General features: G+C 39.2%; 1 long non-coding RNA gene across 1 annotated transcript; it reads left to right on the top strand.

The window, feature by feature from the left end:
* The first annotated feature begins 3,123 nt into the window (after positions 1-3,123).
* Positions 3,124-11,125, top strand: LOC134296660 (uncharacterized). The gene is made up of 3 exons (XR_010003479.1): positions 3,124-4,092; positions 6,119-6,263; positions 10,160-11,125. It is a non-coding gene; the product is annotated as an uncharacterized LOC134296660 (long non-coding RNA).
* Positions 11,126-11,398: the final 273 nt, after the last annotated feature.

The following is an 11,398-nucleotide window of genomic DNA, read 5'->3' as shown; positions in this document are numbered from 1 at the left end:
CACAATACATACATAAGTGGAAACAAAATAATAATAATAATAATAATAATAATAATAATAATAATAATAATAATAATAATAATAATAACAACAACAACAACAACAACAACAACAATACTTTATGCCTTGGAGGTTGAGGTTGTGCTCAGATTCAGTCACAGAGGTGCTGTTGCTTCATTCTCTATGACAGAGAGCGACCAGGACTTCCTCCTTCCACCTTCTTCTTTGTCACCGCATTTCTGGTCTTGTTATTTATAGTGTCATAAAATACATCCCCCGCAATTTATGGTACCTAATTTCTCTACTTACAGCTGTTTTCGAACTGCTTAGGTAAAAAGTGAGCTGGGCTTGAGGTTGAGTGCTCATCCCACCGGGCTTTGAACTGAACATCTTTTGGTTAGTAGATCTTATTACTGCTGGTGATTTACCAGCTGTGCTACAGCCCAGCCCCCAAAAAACCAGACATTATATATAGCCAATAATTATAAACAGAAATAATTAAAAATGATATTACAATAAATAAATACACAGATTAAAAATTGTACTGGGTTTAAAAACATATTGCACCATGAAGGCAAAACCAGTTAAAACCAATAGGCATTGACAAGGCTAAAAGACCACAATCACAATGAAAAATAGTCAACTGTTTTGAAAGCCAGGTTCCACATCCATGTTTTTAGTTCTTTCCTAAAGTTAGTTAGAGAGAGTGTCTGTCTGATTCAGCCCCTGGTTGCATCCAGTACTGTGTTTGCTTGGATCAGGCATTTGCTGACCTAAACCAAGGCGATTTCCCTTTCATCCAACCTACCTATTGACCAGAGTCATACTATGGCTTTACCCAAATATAACTGCTAGGCTTGTCCGATCGATGGAAAAAATGTTTCAGTTCTCGTTTCTAAAGTGGGGGTGCCGGCTCTTCGATATAGAAATTATTTCTTAATGTTTCACCCAAAATTTTGGGATATTTCCGAAAATTCGTAATGTTTCTAAAATGTTTCTAAAATGGCGGACGCGCATGCGCAATCGCCAAAAAACAGGAAACCGGGGGGGGCTTTTCTGGGGGTCTCCCGCCTTCATTTCTTGAGCTATTGTCATCACATTTGGTACAGTGGGAGATCACATTCCACACTCTTTGCTCAACAAATTGCAGAATGTATCCTGTCTCCTATGATTTTTGGCAAATTTTCATAACTTTTTATAATACACTATTTTTCAATATTTGAAGAAACCTGTTCCTGGTTTGAAAGTCTTATTTCCTGTTCAATTGGGTTCTTATCACTGTAAAAGTCCCTCTTCTACTTGTGTAGACTTTGGATTAGAAATGCAGCACACGCCAAGCAATGCCTTGGCAGGAGTGCCACTGTCCTTTGGAAATTATAAATTGCCTTTGAACCTTTTGATCAATGGTACCACTGGCTGACCTTGTGATTGCAAAAATGAAACTCTGGCTGAGGACTTTGGATTAGAAATGCAGCACACACCAAGCAATGCCTTGGCAGGAGTGCCACTGTCCTTTGGAAACTATAAATTGCCTTTGAACCTTTTGATCAATGGTGCCACTGGCTGACCTTGTGATTGCAAAAATGAAACTCTGGCTGAGGACTTTGGATTAGAAATGCAGCACACGCCAAGCAATGCCTTGACAGGATTGGCAACGTCCTTTGGAAACTATAAATTGCTGTGGACCCTCTATTGAATCAAATCAATGTCTGTCCTTGTGATTGCAGAAATAAAACTCAGCCCAAGGCTTGGGAATAGAAATGGAGCGTGAGGGAAGCAATGCCTTGGCGGGTGCCCCACGTCCTTTGGAAACTATTTCTTCCAATGTACCCTTTAGGTTTGAAAACAATGTGTGTCTTTGTGATTGCTGCAATAACACTCAGCCCGGGGGCTTGGGATTACAAACGGAGCGGGAGGGAAGCAATGCACTTGCAGGAACGCAGACGTCCTTTGGAAACTATTATTTTCGAGTCCCCCCCTTTCAGGATTGCAAAGAAGGGCTGATGTGGTGATTGCTAAATTCCAAAAAAGAAAACAGAAAGGCAAAAGGTCTCCCTCAGGAGTAGATGGAAAGCACCCCAAGCTCAGCACTAGCAGGGACGCAGACGTCCTTTGGGGAAAAAAAAGTTCCCTAAAGCCAGCCACAGCAAGGACTCTACCCCAAGTCCCCAGCCAATTTCCCCCCAAAAAAACACAATATCGAACCAGCAACAACAGAAACTACCCCCAGTCACTTAGCCCTCTCTCCCCCAAGCAAGCAAGCAGCTTCCCAGCACGCGCGAAACACCCTCTCTCCTCGGTATCCCAACCCAGAATGGCTTGGCTCAGTTAGGGAGGGGATTTTTATAGAGATCCTCCACGTGGACGCGGAGGACGCTAGCCCCCACCTTTTTCAGCCATCGTGGAAGTCTCTGATTGGCCAGGGAGCGGTAGCCATGTTAGGCTGCGCTAGACTCCCATTCATGTTAGGTTGCAGAAACAAAAAAAATTAATTTTTTTTAAAAAAAAATATTTAAAAAAAATTTGGAAGGAAAAAATTTAACGAAAATTTTAAGAAACAATTAGAGAATGGGCCAACGATGGTTCGAATTACATTGCCAGTTGCACCCAGGGAAAACGTTTCAATACTCGTTTCAAAAAACGAGAACAATCCGAAATAATTACGAAACGAGAAACATAACGAATATTTGGACAACCCTAATAACTGCATTCAATTACTGTACTATTTGTGAGATTATATGAGGATGGTACCCTATACAGAGTTATCCCAAGCTGTATATCTTGATGTAAATAATTGCAACAGTGTTTGTGCTGGCTGTTTGGAGGTTTCTGTAAGTGTAGTATTTTGTGGCAAATTGGATTGAGTACTTTAATTGTGGCTATACTAGCATCACTTTTCATCATCAGAACACCATTTATGGTGTGTTGTCGAAGGCTTTCATGGCCAGGATTACAGGGTTGTTGTATGTTTTCTGGGCTATATGGCCATGTTCCAGAAGTATTCTCTCCTGACGTTTCGCCCACATCTATGGCAGGCATCTTCACAACCTCTGAGGATGCCTGCTATAGATGTGGGCGAAACGTCAGAAGAGAATACCTCTGGAACATGGCCATACAGCCTGGAAAACATACAACAACACCATTTATGGTGTTAAAGAAAACCTAAACAATCGCATCCAGACCTGTCAAAGGTGCACAGGTATATACACCCAAACCTGCACACTGGAAGGAACAATTAATACAAATATAAAGCTGTGCAATGCAATTGTAAAACAAATTATCCAAATAGAATATTATATAAAATCAAGGAAAGTGACATGAAAATATATGAGATAATAAAATGATATAAAATTAAAATTCCAAAATCTTTAGAAGACAATGTTGTTTTAGGGAATGGAGCAGCCAAGAAATGTTTAGGGGGGCAATTCCAAGAGTATACAGCAGTGAGTGAAAAAGGACAAAACCAAGCCTAGGAAGAGGAATCTTTAGTTGAGCAAGAAGCCTAGAATACAGGCCACAATTCATTGTACAAGCAGTGAATGGATTTTTGGCCTTTGAAGTCTTGGTGTCACTTCACATTCAGCATGTCAGACAATGGACTATCTCTCTCTATATTCCCAAGCTTTTCTCCTCTCAGTCATCTTTATTGTCATTAAGACCATCCCCATCCATCTTGTCTGCCAATGCAGACAACATTGCAGTTAACATTGGCATCTTTCAGTCAAATGGCATGACATTTTTGGATGTTGTAATATTGCTGAACTTTAGGCACTTACTTTTTATGAGTAAATACTTCATGTTTTATGAGGAACTAAAACAAGACAAAGACCTCTAAACTCCCTATTGCTATATGCTTCAGATTGGTGTGTGGAAGCAACTAGTAACAAAAAATACCGTAATTCCTTGCTATTGATTACTTCCTTCTCCAACAAATGAATATACTGTAATATTATAATTGTAATCTAATGAAGGATAAACTTTTCTATGGTGTAATAATATTTTTTTTACTTTTATAGTTATGAAATGGTGCTTTATTAAATAATGGATGAGCATGCTTAGTCTCTGCTGTGGATAATGATATGATGATGAAAGGTAGGTGGAGAGTGTGTTTTTTAAAGCAGTTTGGTGGTATGTTGCCTTTTTTTTTAAAGGAAGTCATTTGTAGACAAATGAAATATTACTTTAAACCTAATTATAAGAGTAGCTATCAATTGAGAGGAGGCATGACAAGAAAGATAATAGAATCATAGAGTTGGAAGAGACCCCAAGGGCCATGTGGTTCCATCCCCTGCAGGAACACACAATCAAAGCACCCCTGACAAATGGCCATCCAACCTCTGCTTTAAAAGCTCTAGAGAAGTATATTCCACCATAGCATATGGAAGGGTCAGCACCCATGTGGTATTTGTTTTGCTGTCTGTGCCCCTGTTCAGAAGATTTCATTTTACTTTCTATCCCTGTGATAATTGGATGTTGAAAAATTTGGCTTGTGGAAACAAGAATTGATGACAAAGCTTTAGTGGAGACACCATTTCTCCATGATAACTCTTTCAGGACTAAATTTCCCTTCCAAGGGGTAGATATCTCTCATTTCCTGTTGTCTCATCCGTGTTCTTGACTATGAGTTGTTTCTAGGTCAGATGTTTGTAATTTGGGGACTGTCTGTATTTGAATGTCAATACTCTTACTGTTAGGAAGTACTTTCTAATATTTAGATGGAATCTTTTTTCCAAAATTTTAACCCGTTAGGCTGTGTTCTAATCCCCAGAGCAGCAGAAAACAAGTTCCCCTCCCTAATGTGACATCTAGTCCAATATTTACACATTGCCTTCTTTTCTTGAGGCTCAATGCTGGCTCTTTACACCAATCTGAGGCCCCTTCTATGCTGCCATTTAAAATTCAAATTATCTGCTTTGAACTGGATTGTATGTCAATGTAGAATCATATAATCCAGTTCAAAGCAATGGGGATTATCTGATTTGATAATCTGGATTATATGGCAGTGTAGAAGGGGCCTGCTTTGACCTGGATTATATGAGTCTACACTGCCAGGTAATCTGGGATAAGAAGATAATATGAAATCAGATCCTGGGATATAGAGCAGTATAGATTCAACTATAGTGATATTTGATCATATCTTTGATTTCAAACTTTGTCTCTTTTCCCTTCATTTTCCTAACATCTATTTTGACTTGAATGTTTACTAAAAGAGACACATCTGTTTTTTCTATGCAATTCAACATAACCAGTCTCACAGACTTTTTCAGATTCTCATAAAACCAATGATCTATTTCCCAAATTGCCTCCTGAAGTAGCATGTTAACTACATCTATGTCTGTCCCATCAACATAAGTTGCCCTAATGCTAAAGATTCTGTGAAGTATCCAGGTCTATAGTTGGGTCAATCCAGCAAATGTTTCACATATGGAGATATGGAAATTAGTATTCCATGTCTGCAAAATATTGTACAGATGATATCCTGTGGGAAAATATACCTGTATTTTCCCCTCAAGTCAGCAGTTTTTTTCATCATTACCCAAAATATGTAAGATGCTTATTGACCAGCTGAAGAAGTTATACGAGTAGAATGGTATCAGCTTCCCTAGGCTGCTTCCAGATTTGTTGCCAAAAAGATGGATTGATTAGTTTTTATATCAACCTAATATGTTTTTGCTGTCCTCATGTTTTCTGCACCTTTAAATTCTGTTCTGACTTTAATTAAAGTAGCCAGTCAGGTTTTCCCAAGCTGCCAAAGCTATAGCAATAACTTTCATCAGCCCATAAGACAAATCAATAGCTCCTTTCTATGGCACTTTAGGGAATTAGTACATTTGGATAAAAGTTGCTCAAAGTTTTATTGAATTCATGCAGTTTCAGATATCAAATTCACATTATGTAAGTTAAGCTCGATGACTTCAAAAGCATGTTAACATATCGTGTTGGAAGGCTTAGAATATTGGAGCCATTTTAAGAGAACAAAATGCATTCTTAATTTTTGCAGTGTGCTGAACTTCATATTGATATTTCCATTTCATTATATATGCATATTGACCCATCAATTAAAAGTCACATATGAGCAATAATTTACATGCTGTCTCTTCCCCATTTGTGTTTGTAGACAGAATAAGTGATGGATCCCTATCTGATGCTTGAGAGAATGAAGAGACATTAAATCCTTGGAAGGTTTGATCATTACCAGCATTTCTCAGTCTATAGATTGCTTGGAAGAAGTGGATGTTCAGTGCAAATATAAAGGGTGTCAGGTATTTTCCTCTATCTCAGCAGAGTACTGGTAGTGCCCCCGAGCCACAAACCAGCTAGCCCTCAGATTCACCTAAGCAATGTAGGAACTTCACTGTTTAAGAAAGAATCCCAACACAGATATTCTTTCACTGCAGTATGCAGGAAGGCTTTATATTCTGTTACTTTAGAACAGGGGTTCCCAACCTGTGGGCTGTGAGACCTAAAATAAGGTCTGTGAGACATGCAGGGAAAATCAGCTCTAAATTATTAAATATGGTTTTCTGTGGGTGAGCAGATGGTGACTACTGGATGGCATATGTTCTGTATCAGAAACTAGAGCTGATGTGGTCTGTCCAATGCAATTTTCTGAATCAACACCCCAAATAACCAAACCAAATCTAAATTCGACCAAAAACTGATTTGTAACCCTTTGGGAAATAATGTTGGAGAGTGGTCCCTGGTCAAAGTGGTCCCCAGTCAAGTGGTTCCTGGTCAAAAAAAGGTTGGGAATCACTACTTTAGAAGATATATACAAAACTATAAACACAATAATACAAACTCTCTCTGGGCCCATCCAGGCAGGCCTTAAAACCAAGACCTGTCTCAGTTTTACAGGTGTCCAAATGACGTGTCCAGTAAAACTTAATTAATTCAGAACAAAGCAAGGTTTCCCTAGTTTTTTCTGAATTAAACACCTGGTAAAATCAGGGTCTTACCAGGTGTGGGCCCAGTGTGAATTGGGTTCAGGGACACAGCCATCTCAGTTCTTTGGGCTTCAGGAGCCTGAAAAACCAAGAGGGCATCCACTCCCTTCCCGAAGCCCACCCAAAAAAACTCCCAAAAGTTTAAAATGTTCCTGGCTACCATTATACTCCTCGTCACACCTTCTTGTTGCTAGGCAATGGTGCCATTATGGCTCCTCACTCCCCCCCCCCCCCCCCAATCTCTTGGTGCATGATTTCTTTGTTCCAGGAGAGTGTGAAGAGGACCATAATGGTGGTTGGTTAAGTTTTAAAAACTTTTTAGGGATTCTTTTGGAGGGCTTAGGGGGGTGCATGCATGTAGACACCTCCCCAGGAAAGTCTGGGTTTTGGTGTTTTCTGGGACTTAAACCTACACCAAAGCAGATTTTTAAACCTAAGTTTAAGTCCTATGTGGAAACACCCACTTTCTCAGCTCCTCTGTCTTCCATCCAATCTCCACAGCTCCAACAGCTTACAGCCCCCAAAAGAGCACTAGCTCAGTCACATGACTCTGCTACTCTACAAAGTGTCTGAGTACACATGAGTGGCTCTGCCATGTGGCCAGACCTAAAGGCCTCAATAATTAACCACCGTCATTTATATCATTTATCTCAAAAGACTGACAAAGGGAGCATTAATACATGGTTTTTAACTGTGAATTTTAAAAATACTGTTTATATTTCATTCTGTTTTAATGTTTGTATATTTGAATATTTTACATTTTATGCTAATGTTTTATGTTAAGCCGCTTTGAGTCTCCTTCAGGAGAGATTAAGTGGGGTATAAATAATAATAATAATAATAATAATAATAATAATAATAATAATAATAATAATAGAAAGAAAATAGTAATAGAATATTTCAAAAAACATCCCATAGTAGGATAAAAAGAAAAAGGAGATAGGCAGCCAACAGCTGGTTGCATGACAAACTTACATGAACGACTATGATAAATTATAGTGGCTCTAATCCAACCCACAAGGTATTCATGCCTAAAGCCCACTGAAATCAATGGGATAAGCTGCAAAACTGTGAGGTGGATTTCTGCCAATGGCAGCATTCTAATTTTTTTTGTTTTAACAGCAGACCTAATTTACCTGGCCTGTGAATGCAATGCATTTGGGAAGGTTTTGCACATGCTGTAGGCCTGCTGTTTGTCATAGGATTACCAGTAGGTGTGATATCTTGCAAATTTGGTTAACTGGGAAAAGCTTTGTGTGTTATTTTTGACATAAGATTCTATAATAAAAAGGAGCTGTGCTACAAAATATATCATATCAAGGCTTGTTGCTTCAGTGGATCAAGATTTGTTTTTCTGTCATGGGGTCTCATTAGAAAGGGTGAATTTAACATCCTAGGATACTTTCACCCTGTCTTGGGGATGGAGCCTCTCACTGGATATCACGCCACAGTAGCATAGTAGTTAAACTACTAGGTGCAGGCAATCTACTGACCGGAGGGTTGGCAGGTTGAAGCCACAAATCAGGGTGAGATCCTTCTGTTAGCCCTAGCTTCTGCCAACCTAGCAGTTTGAAAGCATGCAATGCGAGTAGATCAATTGGTACTGCCTCGGCGGGAAGGTAAAAGGGTGTCCCATGCAGACATGCAACTGATTGGAGATCTCTATGGACAACAGGCTCCTTGGAATTGGAAAATGGAACAAGTGCACCTCTCCATGGCTGGTGTTGAGCATCACCTCCAGACGCTGGAGATGAAAAAGGGAAAGCCCTTTACCTTAGTCTGTATATTGTATGTTGTCGTGTTCACTATTTAAAAGGCACTGAATGTTTGCCTTATATGTGTCTCAGTTCCTCCTGGGAGGTCAAGCGGAATATAAATAAAGTGTATTCTATATTTTGTAATTTTTATTGAATTTTCAAAAGCAAAAAAATTACAGCCACTTTAGTGAACAAAGGGGAAGATGGGGAGGTATGATAGGGAAAGGAAGGGTAGGGGAAAGGGGGGTGGAAAGGGTGTGCGGACAGGGTACGTTGGGTTTGTGGAGGACAGATCAGGGGAAAGGGGATGGGAAAATTGGGGTTGTTGCTTAACTTCCTTTCTTCTCTATGATGGCGTCTTTCTATTTGTTTGAATCCAATGTTAATTTTCTTTACTTCACACATCTTCTATAATATACTCATCACTTTCTGTTTGTGGGCATTATATCCATATTTTGATTTTTTTTTCATCCAATTTCTTACCGGTGTCCTCCGTCTTACTTTTAGGTTTATCCTGTGTTATTGATAGTATAAAGGTTAAATGGTTCATATTCATTATATCCCATACTTCCTTTTTCCAATCTTCTTCTCTTGGTAATGTTTTCTGTTTCCATAATCTGACGAGTACTAATCTGGCAGCTGTTGTCAGGTACATAAATATTTTGTCTTCGTTTTTTCCCCATTGTATATTGGTCATGCCCAATAAGAAATATTCTGGTAGTAATGGTATTTTATCTTCTCATAGGTCCACCACGTATGCATGTACGATCTTTCACTTTTTCCACATTTCCCCCATTTAATATTTTGACCTTTAGCAAATTTTGATATTTTCTTTGGAGTCAGATGCCATTGATAAAACATTTTCAACCAATTTTCTTTCATATCGTAAGCATATGTATAATTTCTTTTTCCATTCCTCTAGTAAAATTGTTCTTCCTATGTCCCTCGCCCATTTTGTTATACATTCTTTTATTTCTTCCTTTTCCATACTCCAATCAGGTAAGATCCTGTATGTCCTAGCAATTTTCTTTTTTCCCTTGATTAGCATTTTGTCCTACTATGTCACCTTTTCCTTGAAACCCTGAGTTTTATCCTTATTATAATTTTCTTTTAATTGGTAATACTGAAGCCAGGTCAGGTTACTATATTTTTGTTTCAATTCTTCTTGGAATTTTCGTTTTAACTCCTTTCCTTCTTTTTTCAATATATCTCTGTATGTGGGCCATATGTTCCAACCTAACTCTCTCCTTTGACATGCCTCCATAGGGGAAACCCGGGGGGGGGGGGGGGGTTATAAAGTTTCTGCTTATATTTGTTCCAAATCTTCAACAGAGCTGAGTGGATGAAGTAGTTTCTGAATTTTTTTTCAATTAGTGATTTATTGTACCAAAGATACGCATGCCATTCGGCTCGCAAATCATGTCCCTCTAAAGTCAATTTTTTTTTGTTGCTTAGATTGATCCAATCTCTTATCCAAACCAGACCGCAGGTGTGATGTCTCATGGGCCATGTAGTCCCCTTCCTAGTATTATTGTGGCAGACGAAGAGGAAAACTTGGGTTTCCCACCGTTTCAGCCAGAATTGGAGCCCCTGCACCTGCAAGATGTTTGCCCACAAGAAGTCAGCCAAACAAGCCTTGAGCAGAAATCTCCCCCGTTCTCTCGCCGGGATAATTATAATCGAGATAGAGGCGCTAGGGAGGCGAATCGCCGAAGCGCCAGAATCGCTGCCAGACAATTAGCTGATTAAGCCTGTTTCCCTTGGGAAATCTTAAGGAGTCATGCATCTGGACACAGTATGGGTTTCGCTTCTTGTTCCCCAGGGAAAGTGTTCCTTGGCGGGAAAACAAGATCCTATATAGGTGTTTACCCGCAAGGAAATCCTTGCGGAGTCAATTCGTCAGCTTCAGGAGTGAGATCGTGTGTGGACTACGCTACTCCAGTTCCTTGTTTCCAGGACCTTGCCACGGACCTTGTTCTAGTTCCAAGCCTGCCTTGTCCCCGGACCTCGCCACGGACCTCGTTCTTGCTTCTTGCCTCTTGTTGCCACGTATCAAGTCTTGTTTGCCAAGAATCTAGTTTGTTTCCAGCCTTGTTGTCAAGCTCCATTGGACTAAAGGACCCTGTCATTTCCCCACACTTGCTCGGCAAGTGTGTGTTTCGGTGATTGGATTATAACTTTGGACTCTAATATCACATATTGGACATTGTTTTCCTGGACTATATTTGACCTTTCCTGAAAGGTCTACTTCTGAACTATATTCTTCACTTGTTTTATTTGACTTTATATATTCCTTTAATAAAGATATTAGATAGAATCTGGCCTCTGCGCATGGTTATTGGTGCTCTGTAGCCTGGGTCCTGACAGCAGGCCTCAAAATAGAGAGCTAGGTTCGGTAGGCCTAGTTCTCCTTTATTTCTATTATCTGTTAAATTTTTAAAGTTTATTCTTGCTTTCTTGTTGTTCCATACGAATTTAGATATATCTTTGTTCCATTCCTTGAATAATTTCTGATTTCTAATTATTGGAAGGTTCTGGAAAAGATACATCATTTTTGGTAAGACATTGGTTTTTATAACTGATATTCTGCCTAAAAGAGAGAGTTTTAGTGTTGTCCAATTTTTAAGATTAGCTTTAATTTCTTCCCATTTGTTAATATAGTTGTTTTGGAGTAATTGTGCATTTTTAGCTGTC

Source organism: Anolis carolinensis, chromosome 2 (genome assembly GCF_035594765.1).
Source record: "Anolis carolinensis isolate JA03-04 chromosome 2, rAnoCar3.1.pri, whole genome shotgun sequence".
Taxonomy (NCBI): Eukaryota; Metazoa; Chordata; class Lepidosauria; order Squamata; family Dactyloidae; genus Anolis; species Anolis carolinensis.
The sequence above is the reverse complement of the archived record's forward strand: the minus strand, read 5'-3'. Positions and strand labels throughout refer to the sequence as shown.